Here is a 14,884-nt window from a genome sequence, read left to right as displayed (position 1 = left end):
ACCATACTACTATACCATACCATAGAATAGTACTGTACCATACTACTATACCATACCATAGAATAGTACTGTACCATACTACTATACCATAACATAGAACAGTACTGTACCATACTACTATACCATACCATAGAATAGTACTGTACCATACTACTATACCATACCATAGAATAGTACTGTACCATACTACTATACCATACCATAGAATAGTACTGTACCATACTACTATACCATAACATAGAATAGTACTGTACTATACTACTATACCAACCATAGAACAGTACTGTACCATACTACTATACCATAACATAGACTAGTACTGTACTATACTACTATACCATACCATAGACTAGTACTGTACCATAATACTATACCATAACATAGAATAGTACTGTACTATACTACTATACCAACCATAGAACAGTACTGTACCAAACTACTATACCATAACATAGAATAGTACTGTACTATACTACTATACCAACCATAGAACAGTACTGTACCAAACTACTATACCATAACATAGAATAGTACTGTACTATACTACTATACCAACCATAGAACAGTACTGTACCATACTACTATACTATACCATAGAATAGTACTGTACCATACTACTATACCATAAAACAGAATAGTACTGTACCATAATACTATACCATAACATAGAATAGTACTGTACCATAATACTATACCATAACATAACATAGAATAGTACTGTACCATACTACTATACCATAACATAGAATAGTACTGTACCATACTACTATACCATAACATAACATAGAATAGTACTGTACCAAACTACTATACCATAACATAGAATAGTACTGTACCATAATACTATACCATAACATAACATAGAATAGTACTGTACCATACTACTATACCATAACATAAAATAGTACTGTACCATACTACTATACCATAACATAGAATAGTACTGTACCATAATACTATACCATAACATAGAATAGTACTGTACCATAATACTATACCATAACATAGAATAGTACTGTACCATACTGCCATACCATAACATAGAATAGTACTGTACTATACTACTATACCAACCATAGAATAGTACTGTACCATACTCCTATACCATAACATAGACTAGTACTGTACTATACTACTATACCATACCATAGACTAGTACTGTACCATAATACTATACCATAACATAACATAGAACAGTACTGTACCATACTACTATACCATACCATAGAACAGTACTGTACCATACTACTATACCATAACATAGAACAGTAGTGTACCATACTACTATACCATAACATAGAACAGTACTGTACCATACTACTATACCATAACATAGAACAGTACTGTACCATACTGCTATACCATAACATAGAATAGTACTGTACTATACTACTATACCATACCATAGAATAGTACTGTACCATACTACTATACCATACCATAGAATAGTACTGTACCATACTACTATACCATACCATAGAATAGTACTGTACCATAATACTATACCATAACATAACATAGAATAGTACTGTACCAAACTACTATACCATAACATAGAACAGTACTGTACCATACTACTATACCATAACAGAGAACAGTACTGTACCATACTACTGTACCATAACATAGAATAGTACTGTACCATACTACTATACCATAACATAGAACAGTACTAGAAAGCAAAATTAATCAACACCCAAGGCGCAAATACACTTGTGCAGCTTATTGAGCAAATGAGGGCCACCTAACCCTCGTGTGTAACAACAGTAAACGAAAAAAACTCAAATAATAGCGCTTAGTGTGGTTTCATAAAAAATAACTGAGAAAATACTTATAGTCCATATATATATTAGAAGTCCAATCCCAAGGCAATTCCTCCTGTAGTTATCTAGGGGCGATCAGATCTTCCGCTTCATGCGATGTGTCAACAACATATGTGAACAGAAATAGAAATATGCATCATGGTGTAGTACGTCTTTAAATGCTGAATATACACAATGCAGCCCAGAAATCAACTTTCAAAGAAGATGGATGGCGTACCCCACTCACAGTAATTAGAACTGTTCTTCACACATAAAGGTATCTTTAAATCCACCCAATGATTATAAGTAAGGTGTATAGTGCAGTGCGTACCATCCATCTTCTTTGAAAGTAGATTTCTGGGCTGCATTGTGTATATTCAGCATTTAAAGACGTACTACACCATGATGCATATTTCTATTTCTGTTCACATATGTTGTTGACACATCGCATGAAGCGGAAGATCTGATCGCCCCTAGATAACTACAGGAGGAATTGCCTTGGGATTGGACTTCTAATATATATATGGACTATAAGTATTTTCTCAGTTATTTTTTATGAAACCACACTGAGCGCTATTATTTGAGTTTTTTTCGTTTACTGATAGAACAGTACTGTACCATACTACTATACCATAACATAGAATAGTACTGTACCATACTACTATACCATAACATAGAATGGTACTGTACCATACTACTATACCATAACATAGAATAGTACTGTACCATAATACTATACCATAACATAGAATAGTACTGTACCATACTGCCATACCATAACATAGAATAGTACTGTACTATACTACTATACCAACCATAGAATAGTACTGTACCATACTACTATACCATAACATAGACTAGTACTGTACCATACTACTATACCATACCATAGACTAGTACTGTACCATAATACTATACCATAACATAACATAGAACAGTACTGTACCATACTACTATACCATACCATAGAACAGTACTGTACCATACTACTATACCATAACATAGAACAGTAATGTACTATACTACTATACCATACCATAGAATAGTACTGTACCATACTACTATACCATACCATAGAATAGTACTGTACCATACTACTATACCATAACATAGACTAGTACTGTACCATAATACTATACCATAACATAACATAGAATAGTACTGTACCAAACTACTATACCATAACATAGAACAGTACTGTACCATACTACTATACCGTACCATAGAACAGTACTGTACCATACTACTATACCATAACATAGAACAGTAATGTACTATACTACTATACCATACCATACCATAGAATAGTACTGTACCATACTACTATACCATACCATAGAATAGTACTGTACCATAGTACTATACCATAACATAACATAGAATAGTACTGTACCAAACTACTATACCATAACATAGAACAGTACTGTACCATACTACTATACCATAACATAGAACAGTACTGTACCATACTACTATACCATAACATAGAATAGTACTGTACCATACTACTATACCATAACATAGAATAGTACTGTACCATAATACTATACCATAACATAGACTAGTACTGTACCATAATACTATACCATAACATAGAATAGTACTGTACTATACTACTATACCAACCATAGAACAGTACTGTACCATACTACTATACCATAACATAGAACAGTACTGTACCATACTACTATACCATACCATAGAATAGTACTGTACCATAATACTATACCATAACATAACATAGAATAGTACTGTACCATACTACTATACCATAACATAGAATAGTACTGTACCATACTACTATACCATAACATAGAATAGTACTGTACCATACTACTATACCATACCATAGAATAGTACTGTACTATACTACTATACCAACCATAGAACAGTACTGTACCATACTACTATACCATACCATAGAATAGTACTGTACCATACTGCTATACCATAACATAGAACAGTACTGTACCATACTACTATACCATAACATAGAATAGTACTGTACCATAATACTATACCATAACATAACATAGAATAGTACTGTACCATACTACTATACCATAACATAGAATAGTACTGTACCATACTACTATACCATAACATAGAATAGTACTGTACTATACTACTATACCAACCATAGAACAGTACTGTACCATACTACTATACCATACCATAGAATAGTACTGTACCATACTGCTATACCATAACATAGAATAGTACTGTACCATACTACTATACCATAACATAGAATAGTACTGTACCATACTACTATACCATAACATAGAATAGTACTGTACCATACTACTATACCATAACATAGAATAGTACTGTACCATACTACTACACCATAACATAGAATAGTACTGTACTATACTACTATACCAACCATAGAACAGTACTGTACCATACTACTATACCATACCATAGAATAGTACTGTACCATAATACTATACCATAACATAACATAGAATAGTACTGTACCATAATACTATACCATAACATAACATAGAATAGTACTGTACCATACTACTATACCATAACATAGAATAGTACTGTACCATACTACTATACCATACCATAGAATAGTACTGTACCATACTGCTATACCATAACATAGAATAGTACTGTACCATAATACTATACCATAACATAACATAGAATAGTACTGTACCAAACTACTATACCATAACATAGAATAGTACTGTACCATACTACTATACCAACCATAGAACAGTACTGTACCGTACTACTATACCATAACATAGAACAGTACTGTACCATACTACTATACCATAACATAGAATAGTACTGAAGGGTTAAATCTCCTCTGTCATTGTGCATTGTGTAAATATTGTTTCTTTTTCTTTTGCCTTGGATTTAGCTTGCATTGCATAAAATGAATATAGCTCCACCCATAGTTTGTTGGGAACTGTGTGAAATCACCACCCCTAGATGAAGTACTAGGCTGTATCCTACTTCCCCCCATGTAGCCTGTTTTATCCCTCCTATGCAGTAAAGTTAAACCAATAAAGTATTTACTTTTGCCTACCCCTCCCTGGACATTCCAATCCCTCCCTAGACAATGATGCCTTATATACCATTGTTATGAACAATAAACGGAGAGTGATTCTTAATTACATGGTGTCGTGTATAATCTGTAATTTTAAGGATTGCTCTCACTGACGTCAGTGGCCATCAAATCGAGGGGTACAAGAAGAGGCTGATATCCTTTCAAGTGGGGGCTCAGTCCTGGATTCAGTTGATCGCCCCCGAATCGGTAAGATAGAGAATTCATTGTCTGTCTTTTCCGTAAGGGATTGCGTTCAAACACTGAATTTGAACTCGCTCCGTGTTCCGGGAACACGTGACAAGGTAATATTTAAGTCCGGGACTTAATATTACGTAGTTTTATGTAAAGCCATAAAACAGGTATCAGGGATACCATATAATCTTTAATGTCTGGGACTTAAAGATACGTCTGAGAAAAGCGCAATTCTCCAAAGACGTTAGTATCTGGGATACTTAAAAAATAGACCTGGGGTCTATACGTAACGTAGAAAATACCCCGATTTGATCGCCTATATATTCTTGTATGTTTGTAGTGTGATAAGTTCTTATATTTGGTTCAGACGGCTGGTAAGTTTTCGTCTGCCAGATATCTTACTCAAACACTTTTCTTGCTTCCTGTTTAAAACGCTGTATTTTTTCTGACATCTTGTACGAAGGTAAGCGTACCCGTCAAAAGATTTCATGTTCTCATTATACAGATAATATTGTGATATTGTCAATGACTAATTAACTGGTGTTAGCTAATGCATGCATAGAAAGTCTTTTTGTTGTGAAATTGTATAGAAGGTTTTTTTTAAACTGCATTTTTGTTGTGATATTGCATAGACAGTTGTTATAAGTTGTTGTAGAAATTGCGTAGAAAGCTGGTGTAGATTGTATTCTTTACTATGGGAGGGGGTCAGAGTAAGACAGTCATTTATCCTCCACCTTTACCAGGAGAAACATGTAAGGAATATGTTGCCCGTAACTCCACCACAGATTATTATTTAGTTAACCCTTGGGTAGATAACTTAGCGGGGTGGACAGAGAAAGTTGGCAGCCCCAGTCCATTCCCCCGTGACGGTATTAATTATCCCTTTTATATGGACATGGTCAAAGGTCTTTGTCTGGAAGATAAGGAAGCCTGGCCGTGGTATGATCATGACCCACAATGGGACATGACATATATGCGCGCTGGAGGAGAGCAATGGCTCACGATAGCACCTCATTGGTATGACAAAAATATCAAGCAGAAACAGCGTAGAATAAAATCTGTAACTTCCCGACTACACAAAGCTGAGGAATTTAGAAGCAACAAGTTTCTAAAAAACTCTTCTCCTCCGCCCTACAGTCCCCTATACCCCTCCTTAAAAGACACAGATCTGTTAGCTGCAGTTGCTTTGTCACGAATTCCGATGCAAAGGGGAGGGGGAGGAGGGGAAGGGGAAGGAGAAGGAGGCTCAGTTGCTTTGTCACGAATGCCGATGCAAAGGGGAGGGGGAGGAGGGGAAGGGGAAGGAGAAGGAGGCTCAGGAGGAATAGCCCCCCCTGACAGTACCCTCCACATAGACGTAACCACCCCCGCCCCTAGTGCCCCTACTCCTAAACAAATCACCTCCCGCCGTAACGCTGACTCAACTGTTATCATTCACCACCCTCTTACCCCCTCCATAACGCGATCCGGCACTGGTTTCCTTGAAAACAGTGCTGATGCCAGCAGTGTCGCCACCCACCTGCCCTTCATGACAGTAGGGGATCAGTTGTTAAAGAAACCCATTGAAATAGAGGATTTAGACAGAATTGTTAAGAACTGTCCCAAACCCACTGTTGCACCTGACGGCTGCATAGCTTACTTGAAAAAGGCTTGCACAGGACGCAGCTATACTCAAGAAGATATGAAGCTGATCATAGATGGGGTTATAGACCATTACAACGGGTGGGATTGGAAAAAGATTCCCACCATAAACACTCCTACCACCTTTAACGATGCCGTTCGCTACCCTCTCAATACTGGGGACGGTGTAACGGAGATGTGGAAGGAAATTGAGACCCATATGAAAGAGATTTTTAAAACCCGAGCTTCTCTTCCTATTGCCGTAGCATGTAAACAAAAGCCCACTGAAACTGTCACTGAGTTTTGGAAGAGGTTTAAAAAGTGTTGGTCTGAAGATGCAGGTCTTACTCTTGTAGATACAGACCATTTACTAATTTCTACCTTTGTAAATAACTTGTTGCCATCTGTTATGGTCCCTGTTAAGCAAGGTGTTTCTTCCTGGACCTCTGATAATATTAAGGAATTTGAAAAGCACTTATATGAAAAGGAAGCTGCAGGATGCTTTGATGTTAAAAAACCCTTGCAGAATGCCCCAACTCATAATTACCAAAATCACAGAAACCGGGGAGATAGACGCCAGCAGCACTTTACTGGCCCACCCCGCAATCCAGCCCGATATCAAAACCCACAAGCCAGGCCACCCCACCCCCCTGACTCTGCCAGCAGGAAACAAACCTCCTGCTTCAACTGTGGAAGGGACGATCACTGGGCAAGGGATTGCCCTTGTCCCTCACAAAACCACCGACAGCCCCAAGCTCCGGCTCCCTCCCGGGATCATCCCCGACAGTCACACAACAACCCCTTTCAGGATCATGTCCGATTCCGAGTTGACTGGCAGGACCCCTCCCACTGACGGGGCCCGGAGGAGGGTATCCCAGCCTTTGCCCAACTCACCAGACACTGGAAGGACCCACCGCTACTAACCTTGATTATAGGAAAGAGAGCAATCCCTTTCCTGGTGGATAGCGGGGCAACTACTAGTGTTTTGTGTGTCGACCTGTACGATGGTCATTTGGAAAAGACTGCTCCTTCAATGGGAATCAATGGGATACCCACAGATGCTTACCTGACAGATGCCCTTAGTGTCAGAACCACGGGAGGCACGTATATGGGTAAACACAATTTCACTGTAATACCTGAATGTCCAATTAATCTTCTGGGAAGGGATCTTCTTAGCAAACTCGAAATCTCCATTCTCCCTTCACCCACTAGCAGTGGCCTGGAGGTCGAGTCCCCACACCTACCGGTGTGGGAGGCAACAGACATTACACCTGATTTTGACAAAGTGAACCCTGCTCTATGGTCGGAGGGTCCCTATGACACTGGCCTCATTCCTTGCACACCATATAGAGCAACCCTGAAACCTGACACACAACCTGTCTATCAAAAGCAATACCCCTTGTCACAAGAGAAGGTTGAAGGTCTTAGACCAATGATACAACAGTTTCTCCAACAAGGCATTCTCAGACACGTAATTTCACCTTACTGCACACCAGTCAACCCAGTTGCTAAGTCAGATGGCAGTGTAAGGTTTGTACAAGACCTCAGGGCAATTAACCAACTCATTGTGCCCATAGCACCCATTGTACCTGACATTAACTCACTCATTTCAGCTATCCCTGCAGATGCTGCAATTTTTTCTGTGATTGATTTAAAAAATGCATTTTTTAGCATTCCAGTGGATGCACAGACACAGTTACTTTTTGCATTTTCTTTTGAGGGCAAGCAACTCACCTGGTGTCGTTTACCCCAGGGCTATATTGACGCACCCGTTGTCTATAGCATTGTACTCCAGGCCACATTGGGGCCCTGGCAACCTCACCATGGTTCAGTCCTGCTACAGTATGCAGATGATCTGCTGCTCTGTAGTCAAACTGAGGAGGCCTGCCGGGAGGATGGTATATCACTGTTAAACTGGCTCTGTGAATGTGGACACAAGGTGTCCAAAACAAAAATGCAATGGTGTAAGAAGCATGTGGATTACTTAGGTTTTGTGCTCACTCAGGGGGAAAGGAAAGTCAGTCCACAGCGCATTCAGTCTGTATTGGGCCTGGTCACCCCAACTACCCAGAGAGAACTGCTGTCTTTTCTGGGTATGGTAAATTACTGCAGACAGTGGATATCTGATTGTTCCTATTATGATAACATTTTGAGACAAGCCACACTGAAAGACAAACCTAATATTGTACAATGGTCACAAGAAATGTTAACTGCATATGAAAGCTTAAAGTGTATGTTAATGAAAAGTCCGGCACTTGGCCTCCCCAACTATGTACTACCTTTTCATTTGTTTGCAAGGGACAATTGTAAAACCATGGCGGGGGTGCTCACACAGTTTCATGGAGGAAAGTTGCGCCCAGTGGCATTTTTTTCCAAAGTAATGCCTGTCACTGTGCAAGGTATGCCTGCTTGCCTCAGGGCACTTGCAGCCTGTGCAATGGTAACTGAAATGGCCACCACACTCACCCTAGGCCACACAACAATACTTCACACCACTCATGATGTTCTAACCATTTTAAAAGGGTTACACACACAACACATGTCAGCTCAGCGCCTCAGTGGATATGAGGTTCTCCTTTTGAACAACCCCTCCCTCACCATTAAGTATGCCACCAACTCTTCAGGTCCTGCACCCATTCTCAACGCTCTCCTGGGGCTCAAAGGTCCTGAAGACCACCCTCCTGAACCCCATGACTGCTCAGCTTCCATTGAGTCAGAAACATCCCCCAGACTGGACATGTCCCCTGTCCCTGTCCCCGACGCGGATGTCATTTTTGTAGATGGTTCCTGTAGCAGACCCAATGACACCACGTACCAAGCGGGTTATGCTATTGTCACTCTCCCTGACATTATTCTGGAAGCACAGCCCATTCCTTACCAGTCAGCACAGGCTGCAGAGCTCATTGCTCTCACAAGGGCTTGTCACCTTTACCGGAATAAACCAGTCACCATCTACACTGACTCCAAATACGGGTACGGCGTCGTGCATGACCATGGGGTCATTTGGCAACGCCGTGGTTTCCTTGGAGCTGATGGAAAAGGCATATCACATGCCCAACTCATCTCTGACCTTCTGCATGCCATAACCTTACCCTCTGACATTGCAATCCTCCATTGCAGGGCACACACCGGGGGGAAGGATGCAGTCTCCCTTGGAAATGCCCTTGCTGACTCTGCTGCCAAACATGCAGCCTCACAGCCCATCACTCAGGCCCACATGACCATCATGACCCCCCCAGCTCTCGACAACCATTACCTGATCACCCAGTTACAGGCCTCAGCCTCCACTGCCGACCTAGCTGACTGGATTTACCCAGTTTTGCAGAAGAATCCTAAAACAGGATTAATCTGCAAAGAGGGGAAACCTTGTATACCCCAGTCCAGTGCACCCTTGTTTATTGCCCACTACCATGGCATAGGACACCACAGTAAGGCAACAACTACCTTACTCTTACGTAATGATTTCTATGTCACGGATGCCAAGTCATTAGTAGATCAGTATGTCAGTAGATGCATCACTTGCCTGCGAAACAACCCCAACAACCCTGACAAGGCAAAACATCAGCATCTTGAATACCCCACCACACCCTTTACACACCTGCAAATTGACTTCACCCATATCCCAGGTACTGGTAAACAGGAGTATGCCCTGGTCATTGTAGACATGTTCTCTCGATGGCCAGAGGTATTCCCCACTAAATCTGAGGATGCAAAGACAGTTGCTAGGATCCTAACTCAGGAAATCATCCCCAGATGGGGGTGCCCATTGCAAATCAATAGTGATAAAGGCTCCGCCTTTACAGCAAAAATTACACAGGCCTTGGTAAAGGCCCTGCAGGTGGAATGGAAGTTCCACATCCCGTATCACCCGCAGAGTTCAGGGGTCGTAGAACGCATGAATAGGACCCTCAAAGACAAGCTTAGGAAGGCCACAGGAGGCACCTTCCACAAATGGAAGCAAGTCCTTCCCATTATCTTGGCAGAAATTAGAATGACACCACAAAAGACTTTGGGTTACTCCCCCTTTGAAATATTAATGGGTAGGCCCTTCCCTACACCTTGGGCTAAGAAACCATTAGTAATACAGGAGGGAGATCTAGAACTTATCAGAGAAGAGTATGTCAGGTCCCTGATAATAAAACTGAATGAAATTGAACATGAGGTTGTTTGTAAAAACCCTTTGAATCCACAGGAACCTACACACCCCTTTAAAGTCGGAGACAGAGTCGTGGTGAAGGTGCTCCCCAGGAACAAGAGCCCAGGAGACTTTACCTACGGTCCAGAGACAGAGGTCGTAGCAGTAACCAGAACAGCAGTCCTGACAGAGGAAAGCCCCACCTGGATCCATGCATCCCGAGTGAAAAAGATTCCTAGACCAGACCTAGAGAGGGAAGCAAGTGATTCCAGCGAGGTACAAACGGGGGCAGACAGCCCTGACCTCCCACCTAGCGAAGACAGAAGAACAGAGGAGGATGAGGAACCTGTCCCCTACCTCTATCCTGGGGACTATGTTGATAATCCTAATGGTCCTCACTTGCCAAGCTACAGCTGAAGTAGACATTACACAAAAATCCGGCACCTACACATTTTGGTATAACTCCTCCAATACTGAGGTTGCCGCCTATAAAATAGATTTCTGTACCATTGCTCCCTGTCTTAACAAACATTATGCCTGGCAGTGTGATCAGTATGGTACACGTAATACCCCCACTGAAGCCTATATTTGTGTTACTAGTAAATATTGGGGAAATAAATGTGCGTATTGGGGATCAGTGGGATGGAATTCTGGCCATAGTTATGGATACCAGCCCAAAGAGGCTCTCTCAAGAAAAGACAAATATGGTGAGTCCCTGCTTACCCGTCTTACCCTTCATAGACAAAACAGATGTGATAGTAAATTCATATTAAGCATAAAACATCCCCAGTCTACTGATGCAGGCACCTATGTCCTAGGTGAATCCTTTTTTTTAAACCCATCCCTTACACCATTCTTGTTACAGGATATGTTTAACAATGAAAAGTATGCCCAGCTCAAGCCCCCTAAACCACGCCCCAACCTCTTGAAACCTCATATAACCACCTTCAAGGATATGATGGCCGTTAACAATCCTACCTTTAAAGACACCCTAGCTATTGAAACTGGTTTCTCTGACATCAATTTCTGGTTAGAATGGATGAAGTATAGTGCTAGCAAACATAATAAAAGTAACTGTTATGTCTGTGGCAAATCTAGGCCCCACCTAGGTACAGTGCCCCTTAATATACCCCTAGAACAGGAAAATTGTTTTTTCAGCCTTTTTAATGACACCAAAACAAATGACAGTCAGTGCGAAATGTGGAAAAGGGAATATCCCATATTGTCAAAAAATCCCAACCCAGGAAGCACCATAACCATATATCCTGGAAACTATACCTGTTATACATCTAACACCACCACAGGGAGAAATTTAAAAACCTTCCCACCAGGGTATTGTGCAAATAAAAGAACAACTGTTTTAGTCAACCAAACTAGATCATTAGGTGACATTTATTATATATGTGGGGATATGAAGCTTAGAACTAAATTAGACACACCATGGTATGGTGAGTGTGCCCTGGCCAAAGTCATAATGCCACTCCTAATGATCACCGATGACCCCACTCCTCCCTCTAATACTCCTGCTAATCGAAAGAAAAGAGCACTCCCAGGAGGTAGCTTTGACCCCCACGTATACATTGATGCTATAGGGGTCCCAAGAGGTGTTCCAAATGAGTTCAAAGCTAGAGATGAGGTGGCTGCGGGTTTTGAATCATTGTTCCCTATAGTAACTGTAAATAAAAACGTAGCCTGGATTAATTATATATATTATAACCAACAAAGATTTGTTAATGATACCAAAGATGCTCTTAAAGGTATAGCTGAACAGCTAGAAGCCACTTCCCAAATGACCTTCCAAAATAGAATGGCTCTTGACATGATTCTAGCAGAAAAAGGCGGTACATGTGTTTACATTAGTAAGGTGGAAGGCTGTTGTACATATATTCCTGACAACACTGGTCCCAATGGTAAGGTTACTTTAGCCATAAACAAATTAGAAACCTTATCCATAGAACTTAAGAAAAATTCAGGTGTTGATAACCCATGGAGCCAATATTTTGGGTGGATTGAAAATTGGAAACAGGCTCTTGTGCAAATAAGTATATTCATAATAATAACTTTAATCTTTATAGGTCTCATAGTTTATTGTGTGATTCCCTGTGGAAAGAAACTCACATCTAAAGGTATTGACACAGTCTTGATGTATTATGATGTTACCACTAGCCCCATCACCTCCTCTGATAGCAAAGGCCCCGATGATTATGTTCAATATCTAAAAAATTGGAGAAACAAAAAGGGGGCTCTACAGAAGAATCATGTCGTATAACAATCATGATTCTAAGAGGGGATTGAAGGGTTAAATCTCCTCTGTCATTGTGCATTGTGTAAATATTGTTTCTTTTTCTTTTGCCTTGGATTTAGCTTGCATTGCATAAAATGAATATAGCTCCACCCATAGTTTGTTGGGAACTGTGTGAAATCACCACCCCTAGATGAAGTACTAGGCTGTATCCTACTTCCCCCCATGTAGCCTGTTTTATCCCTCCTATGCAGTAAAGTTAAACCAATAAAGTATTTACTTTTGCCTACCCCTCCCTGGACATTCCAATCCCTCCCTAGACAATGATGCCTTATATACCATTGTTATGAACAATAAACGGAGAGTGATTCTTAATTACATGGTGTCGTGTATAATCTGTAATTTTAAGGATTGCTCTCACTGACGTCAGTGGCCATCAAATCGAGGGGTACAAGAAGAGGCTGATATCCTTTCAAGTACTGTACTATACTACTATACCATAACATAACATAGAATAGTACTGTACCAAACTACTATACCATAACATAGAATAGTACTGTACTATACCACTATACCAACCATAGAACAGTACTGTACCATACTACTATACCATAACATAGAGTAGTTCTGTACTATACCACTATACCGACCATAGAACAGTACTGTACCATACTACTATACCATAAAATAGAACAGTACTGTACCATACTACTATACAATACCATAGAATAGTACTGTACCATAATACTATACCATAACATAACATAGAATAGTACTGTACCATACTACTATACCATAACATAGAAGAGTACTGTACCATACTACTATACCATAACATAGAATAGTACTGTACCATACTACTATACCATACCATAGAATAGTACTGTACCATACTGCTATACCATAACATAGAATAGTACTGTACCATAATACTATACCATAACATAACATAGAATAGTACTGTACCAAACTACTATACCATAACATAGAATAGTACTGTACCATACTACTATACCAACCATAGAACAGTACTGTACCGTACTACTATACCATAACATAGAACAGTACTGTACCATACTACTATACCATAACATAGAATAGTACTGTACTATACTACTATACCATAACATAACATAGAATAGTACTGTACCAAACTACTATACCATAACATAGAATAGTACTGTACTATACCACTATACCAACCATAGAACAGTACTGTACCATACTACTATACCATAACATAGAATAGTACTGTACTATACCACTATACCAACCGTAGAACAGTACTGTACCATACTACTATACCATAACATAGAACAGTACTGTACCATACTACTATACCATACCATAGAATAGTACTGTACCATACTACTATACCATAACATAACATAGAATAGTACTGTACTATACTACTATACCAACCATAGAACAGTACTGTACCATACTACTATACCATAACATAGAACAGTACTGTACCATACTACTATACCATACCATAGAATAGTACTGTACCATAATACTATACCATAACATAACATAGAATAGTACTGTACCATACTACTATACCATAACATAGAATAGTACTGTACCATACTACTATACCATAACATAGAATAGTACTGTACCATACTACTATACCATACCATAGAATAGTACTGTACCATACTACTATACCATACCATAGAATAGTACTGTACCATACTACTATACCATAGCATAGAATAGTACTGTACCATACTGCTATACCATAACATAGAATAGTACTGTACCATACTGCTATACCATAACATAGAATAGTACTGTACCATACTACTATACCA

This window comes from Pseudophryne corroboree, chromosome 4 (genome assembly GCF_028390025.1).
Source record: "Pseudophryne corroboree isolate aPseCor3 chromosome 4, aPseCor3.hap2, whole genome shotgun sequence".
In the NCBI taxonomy this organism is placed as follows: Eukaryota; Metazoa; Chordata; class Amphibia; order Anura; family Myobatrachidae; genus Pseudophryne; species Pseudophryne corroboree.
Note: the sequence above shows the minus strand (reverse complement) of the source record.